Source organism: Solanum tuberosum, unplaced genomic scaffold (genome assembly GCF_000226075.1).
Source record: "Solanum tuberosum cultivar DM 1-3 516 R44 unplaced genomic scaffold, SolTub_3.0 scf00288, whole genome shotgun sequence".
Classification (NCBI taxonomy): Eukaryota; Viridiplantae; Streptophyta; class Magnoliopsida; order Solanales; family Solanaceae; genus Solanum; species Solanum tuberosum.
The window spans coordinates 523,637-531,825 of NW_006239213.1; positions in this window are offsets into that span (position 1 = coordinate 523,637).

An 8,189-nucleotide genomic window follows, 5' to 3' on the forward strand; every position below is an offset into this window, starting at 1 on the left:
AACCACACAAGATTCCCCAAAAACCAAAAAAATAGTTTCTTCTTATAAGAGATTTTATTTGGTTAAAATTTATCAAATAAGATGTGATCTCTACTTTAAAGGTTTTGCAAATATACACTAGTTATTTTTAGATATCAATCATAAATACGTAAACTATCAATAAACCAACTATGAAACTAGTTATTTTTTCCTACAAATGTGTATATTTTAACCATGAAGAAACATGTAATCTTATACTCTTTCATAGAACACATGAACATGTAATTTTAACCTGGAAGAAACATGATTCTTGAACAAGGAACATTAATTATCACCATACGTAATAAAGGAAGACAATTTGATAATGTTACTGCTAAATGCAAGTGTTCATAAGCTTGCAAGAAATAAAAACATACACAAAGACAAGAAAAAGTAAATAGCAATAAGAAAGGCTAGAAAATAAGAGTTCACTACTGTAGTTAAAACACTAGGTTAGATCCTTAAATTTCTAAATAATTCTTTTACCTCATATTGTGATTTTCGAATCTGTTTGTGTATATAATCTCATATATAACTTTTCTTTAACTTCTATTGATTAAATAACAGTTTGTGGGCTAATTTTATTTCTAAAATCATATCCTAGTGACCTCTATTAAAACACAATCAGAATTGAATAAACAATCCTAATTACCTCTGTTAGTTTTCATTGTTTTTCCCATTCAACAGTTTTTTTGTGGAGAACTGCAACTTTTTTGAGCAAGCTCCCACAATATTCTTGATAATGTTGAACCCCACCTCACTAAACTTATAAAGCTCAAATAAATCACTTACCAATATGTATAGATAATAATGCTATAACATGTGGAGAACATATAATAACACTATAACTACTAAAGTGCCGAACATTCAATAACAACATAAATAAAAAAATGAGTAGAGGAAATCTTCTATTGTTTAATCCCTCTGAAACACTAAACATGTGTACCCATTTCAATATGAATATCATGATCTCAGAGATAACCCTAACTCATAAAAAAATTCGTTTTTGAAGAATAAAGATCTTAATAGCAAAGATAACCCTAATTCAGGAATTCATACCTTTAGAAAATAAGAAACATCATCTAAAATAATTTTAATATGGAATATCACTTACTCCTCTTGAAAGATCAACGAGTAACAAAACTATGAGGCAAAAACACAAAATAGAAAGAAAAATTTGAAGTAGACATAAACAAAAGATCTAACCGAACAAAGAGATTCGAAGAGATCAATGGTGTATGTACATAGCTCCAAATTCGACCATGAAAATTCTATGAGAAAGACCAGAAGTAGAAGGGGTGATGCCGGCATGAGGAAATAGAGGTTTTTGGAGAACCTCGGAGGAGCGTTGTGTATGTGGAAAACCTCAGAGGAGAGTTGTTGAAATTGCTATCTGAGAGGTGGTGTTAATTTTAGGGGTTTTGAGACATTGATGTAGGTTTCACGCTTCAAGTTTATCTTTAGCTTTTTTCTTTATTTATCTCCTTTTTTTTAGAGTCAAATTTATAAAATGATGCTCTGTTTCGTTTAGTTTGGAGTGTAGGGACCAGTTTCTCATCATTTTAGGGACCACATTTAGCCCCTTTGTAATTATATCGAGAATTAGGGACCAAGATAATATCTCGTCCCTGTAGATATATATTTAGGGACAAGATTTTTTATCCATCGCTAAATGTTGGTCTTAATTAAGGCTTTTTCTTGTAGTGGAAGTGTCTGATTTCTCATATTGAGTGATGTTGAGAAGCAGACTCCTCTTGACTTCTTCCAAGTAGTTGTTTATCTCCATCTTGAACGGAGAGCTTTCGAGCAATATGCCTGACCAAGCTATCAGCGATGACTCCCTTTTGGGGAGTAATACCATATTCTTGGATCCTTTTTGTAATAAGATCCAACAGTTCTTGCCTGTATAACATTTTTGTTTTGGGATCTTTTTTCATCAATTTATCCCAAAAATTATTATAGAAAGTCATGTATAAGCAGGGAATTTGGTCCTCGGTGAATCCCACTTCCGGGGTCCATTTATGAATCCAAGGGATGGAAAATTCAATAAAGAATTAAATTTTGTCTATTTTCTCCAGATAAAAGATATGATCTGTGTTGTATAACTCATTAAGGTCTGTGAAACCTTTACGCATTCTTTATATAATTTGAGAAAGGGATCCGGCAAACTTTTTATAGTCAGGCCGTGGTATGACCACCAATTCAAAAATCAATTCAGAATTGGTCCTGCAAATATCTTTGCACATTCTTTTATAAACCATGTATGTTTGTGTCTATCATTGTTATAATGGAGAACTTTATCAAAGGCCTTAATATAGTCCCAGTATGTGCAACTCATTGCAATTTTGTTTAGGCTGATTTGCCTTTCTTTCATGGTGGAAATACCCAATCTTCAACAGATATAATTTGTTTAATTATCATTTTTGAGAAGTTATAAACATTCTCACTGGTATTGTAACCTGAAAAGTGTTGGAATTCAACACTACCAGTACTTATCAGAATGGTTTCCTAATACAATCGGGTTTTGTATGACTCACCTGAAAAATATAAATCATTGATTATGTACCTTTGGAATATCTTCCAAGGTTCTTCTTTCCTATGTATCTCAGAGTTTCCTAAAAGAAATATCATTTCTTTTTTCGATACCTTTTCATAAGACTTGATATCATCATTGTCTTGTTTGGCTATTGATGCAAAAGTATCATTTTGCTTTTGCGACAGATAAGTCGGTAAATATGCGTATAACGGGCTATCTTCTGGGATGTCTTCTAGATGTACTGAAGAAGAAGCCTCACTTTGGGAGATTATGGAGTTTATCAAACTCATTCTTCTTGTCTGTATAACTAGGAGTTAGAAGAGGATCCGTATGATGATCCTGGGGATGATCTTCCCTTTCCTCTTATGCTATTTCCCCTACCTCTGCCCTTGGTTACCCAAGGAGGGTCTATCCTGCAAACATAACACCTTCAACGATATAAATCATCTTGAAATTTAAACACACAATTAACGATGGTTAACATTTCATGAGTCACCGTAGCATATTTTTTCTGGGCTTCGCTCCATTTCCCAGAATGAAATATGATCAAATATTCATTTTTATCGTTGGGATTTATTTGTTTTAATATCCCACCATAACCAATATTAGACGCATCTGTCTCAATAACCTTTTGCCAAGAAGGATTAGCAAGAGTTAAGCATGGTAAAGATTGAACACGAAGTTTAATATCCTTTACCAAAGTGGTATGACTATCAGTCCAAGGGGATTTATGATCCTTTTTCAGCCTATCGTATAAAGGGGCCAAATCACGAGATAATATTTTACAAAGAGGGGATATGTAATTTAAACTCCCTAAAAATCTTTGCAATTGAGTTCTATCAGTGATAACATCAGGAAATTTTGATGCAAAATCGATAGATCTTTGAATCAGGGTAACTTTCCCTTGACAAATATGATGTCCTGGAAATCAAACATCAGTTTGGAATAAACTCATTTCTGGTTTAGAAATGACCAAACCATTTTGTATAACAATTTTTTTGATGATATCTAGATGCTTATTATGCATTTCAAACGTTTTTGAGAATACCAAAATATCATCAATATAAACAATGATAAAATCCAAATACGGGTTGAAAATATCATTCATGATTTTCTAAAATTCAGATGGAGCATTTTTCAAACCGAATGGCATAACAGTCCATTCATATTGTCCAAATGGGACATTAAAAGCGAGTATTAGGTAATTTATACTTTATATCTAAAGTATGTCCAGAAGCAGATTCAACCATATGAGTTGTTTTTTCAAAATATTCAGTAGGTACAAGACCTTCTTGAATACAACTAACATCGGCTCCACTATCAATCATAGCTATATCAGTTATGGAAAAACTATTATCAATCAATATGGTACATTTAACATACCATTTATGAGCAGTAACAATTTGCATCATTCCTAAAAAAATACCTTGTCTAGGATCAGGATTAAAAGGTTTTGCAAGAGTATTTTCTTCAACAATGTTTTTACCTTTATTATGAACAATTTCTATATGAGTAACTCTATGATCACAAATCATTTGATTTTGTTTAAGAGATTTAATCTCATTTTTCAAATTTTCAATTTCATTTTTCAAATCATCAAAAGAAGAATATCTTGTGTGAGTAGTTTGTTTATTAAGTTTGTCATTATTTTCAGACAAAGAATAAGGTGCAGAATATTCGAATTCAAAATCATTCTTTTGTTTTTCTGAATTTTTTGAAAAACTTCAACTAGAATTATTTCGAGCCGCTAAATGAATAATTTTTTCACGAAGATCATTATCAGTAACTTCTTTTAAAAGTTCTATCACATTATCAGATGTAATAGTATTGATATTCAAATCTTCAAACTGAGATTTTAATTTATAAAATTCATCATTTTCACAAGAACAAATATCACCATGACAAGTATTGCAAGTATTACCATGCTGATTACTATCAGATAAATCAAGCAAATCAATCTCTTCTTCAGAACCTGAATCAGAATCATAATCAGACTCAGAACCAGAAGTGTATAAGAAACTATAAACCTTATCGTGAACTTCTTCATCAAGTTCTAAGGTTTTAGCTTTTCAATCTTACAGTTGGGTGCTATGTGTCTGAAATTTCCACATTTATAGCACTTGATCTTGGCGAGCTCCCTTTTGGACCTATTCTTGGTAAATCTATTAGACTTACGAAAGGCTTTTCTAGCGTCGCGCTAGTCCTTTGATCTATATCTTGATTTCTTTTTTCCTATAAGATTTATCAGGATTGGAGTATCTAGAATCTCTATGTTTCTTCTTCTTGCTATTAGCAGAAGTATCAGGTAAACCGAACTGGGTACAAAATTCTTCTAACTGAGATCTTTCTTTCAGCTTATCCATTTTAAGTTATCTAGATAACTTTAATTCATTGCACAAGTTTATACCTTCTTGAGTGCAAACTCCTATCAGCTTACCATAAGTATAATCCTTATAAGGAATTTCACCATGATCATTCCTCGGAGTTTTTCTTACTCTCTTGGCAAATAAAGGGGGAAGGCGATCTATAAACTTGGCTTTCCAATGCTCATAACTGTTTTCGGGCAATTCCATCACCTTACTCATATAAGTATCTTTATACCATCTGAATTCTCCCAACGTTCTACAGCGTAGACCATTTAACAGGGTATGAACAGTCTCATACTGATTGGTAAATCTACCAGTGAAATGTTCTAAAATGGTTAAGACCAAGTTATAAACAACGTCTTCTCTATTTTTCACTAGAGTCATGCCCAAGTCATCAACACCTTCACTATCAAAAGTAGCATTTATCACAGCAGCCTTCTGCTCAATGCTCATATAATTATCCCACCAACCTCTGAGTTGGCCAGTAAAACTGCAATAATCATTTTCCAAATATTTCTATTTATGCTTTTAACACTGTTACAGATAGTAGCATACATAAGCATTCTATGAACAAGAATAGTTAACTGTCTATCAGTCAAACCATCAAGATTCCATTCATAAATTTAACACCCACTATAAGAGGTATTAGTCTGATTCCAGTCACGTTCCTCTATAAGCACATCTTGAGGAGTTGGTCTGGAATAATAATAAGTTTGCATGCTTGGTTTATGCGCAAACTTTGTATTATTCTTCTTGGGATAACCGCGAAATTTATTAAATTCTAAAGAAATATGATTTTTAAAATCAAAAGTTTTTTCCATTTCATCCGCAAAATTGTCTAACAAATCCATAGGTTTTGCGCTAAAATCTGAGAACATTTTATCAAGAAGTTCTTCGAAATCATAAACTGATTTAAATTTAAAATCCTGAATCTCAGGGGGCCTCTGCAATGAGTAGAAATAGTATGAGCTTTTGAATTAGTTTTAGAAGTAGAAGCTTTATTAAAAGTTTTTAAATCATTTTTTATTTGAATTGTAAAAGCAGTTAATTCATCTAATTGTTTATCAAGAGAACCAATATGTTCACCTAAAACTTTAACATAAAGTCCCAAATAATTATTTTGAGAAATCAAGTTATTAATCTCATTAATGCTGACTACCGCAACATCTTCTTCAATAAATTTTTGAAAGGCAGTAAAGGTTATACATGTATTATTTTGTAAAATAAAAGATTAACTCGTTTAGGTCCGGTGAAACTTTAACTTATTCTTTATATAATTGAAGAAATGGATCAGGCAGAATTTTCGTCGTTGGACCGTGGTATGACCACCAATTTAGAAACCAATTAGGGATTGGTTCTGCAAATATCTTTGCACATTTTTTTATAAACCATGTATGCTTATGTCTCTCATTATTGTAGTAGAGGACTTTATCAAAAGAATGAATATAGTCTCAATAAGTGAAATTCATAGAGACTTTGTTTAGGCTGATCTGCCTTTCTTTCATTGTGGAGATACCCCAATCTTCAACAGATATAATCTGTTTAATTATCATTTTGGAGAAGTTATAAATATTCTCACTGGTGTTGTAACCTGAAAAGTGCTGAAATTCAACACTACTGGTGCTTATCAAAATGGTTTCATAATAAGATCGGGTTTTGTATGACTCACCCGGAAAATATAATTCGTTAATAAGGTACCGCTAGAATATCTTCCAAGGTTCTTCTTTTCTCTGAATTTCAGAGTTTTCCAAAAGAAATATCATTTATTTCTTGGGTAATTCTTCATAAGATTTGATATCATCAATATCTTCTCGCAAAAGTATCACTTTTCTTATGTGACAGATATGCCTGAAGTTATGCGTATAATGGACTGCTTTCTGGAATATTTTCTAGATGTACTGAAGATGAGGAGGCCTCACATAGAGAGATTTTGGAGTTTATCAAACTCATTCTTCCTCTTTGTATAATCGAGGAGTTAGAAGAGGATCTGTATGACGATCTCGGGGATGATCTTCCCCTTCCTCTGGTGTTATTTCCCCTGCCTCTACCCTTGGTTACCCAAGGAGGGTCCATCCTGCACACATAACACATTGTTTTATTCAAATGCATCATAGAAGTCACTGTAATAATTTTCTTCATCGAAATCGATGATTTCAAAATTATGTATAGAGAAATCTTCTCTAATGATATCATCAATAATCTCCCATAGAATTAATTCTTGTAATCTCTATTAAGAGGAATTACCTTAAATATAGTAATCAAAGTTTTCTCATCAAAGAAAGGTGTATAAAAACTCATTATGAAGTTAAATATTCTCTAGATAGGAAATCTGGAAGAGAGTTATCACTTCCCTTTTTATAATGGATTTCAAAATCAAAGTTGTGCTAACTGGGTCTGCCACCTAGCAAAAATCAATTTTGATGCATCATGTTTAAAATCTTTATTAAACATATATTTAACAGATTGAGCATCAGTTTTTATCAAAAACTTTTCATTATATAAATCATCTTGAAATTTTAACACGCATTTGATGATGGTTAACATTTCATGAGCCACCGTAGCATATTTCTTCTAGGCATCGCTCCATTTCCCGGAATAAAATCTGATCAAATATTCATTTTTATCGTGGGGATTAATTTATTTTAATATCCCACCATAACCAATATTTGACGCATATGTCTCAATAACCTTTTGCCAAGCAATTTTAGCAAGAGTTAAGCAAGGTAAAGATTGAACACGAAGTTTGATATCTTTTACCAAAGTGGAATGACTATCAGTCCAAAGTGATTTATGATCCTTTTTCAGCCTGTCTTATAAAGGGGCCAAATCATGAGAAGATAATTTTTTATAAAAAGGGGATATGTAATTTAAACTCCCTAAAAATCTTTGCAATTGAGTCCTATCGGTAATAACATCAGGAAATTTTGATACAAAATCGATAGATCTTTGAATCGGTGTAACTTTCCCGTAACAAATATGATGTCCTAGAAATCGAACATTAGTTTGGAATAAGCTCATTTTTGGTTTAGAAATGACCAAACCATTTTGTATAACAATTTTCTTGAAGATGTCTAGCTGCTTGATATGCATTTCAAATTTTTTTGAGTATACCAAATTATCATCGATATAGACTATGATAAAATCCAAATATGGGTTAAAAATATCATTCATGATTTTCTGAAATTCAGATGGAGCATCTTTCAAACCGAATGGCATAACATTCCATTCATATTGTCCAAATGGGACATTAAAAGCTGTTCTATAAGCAT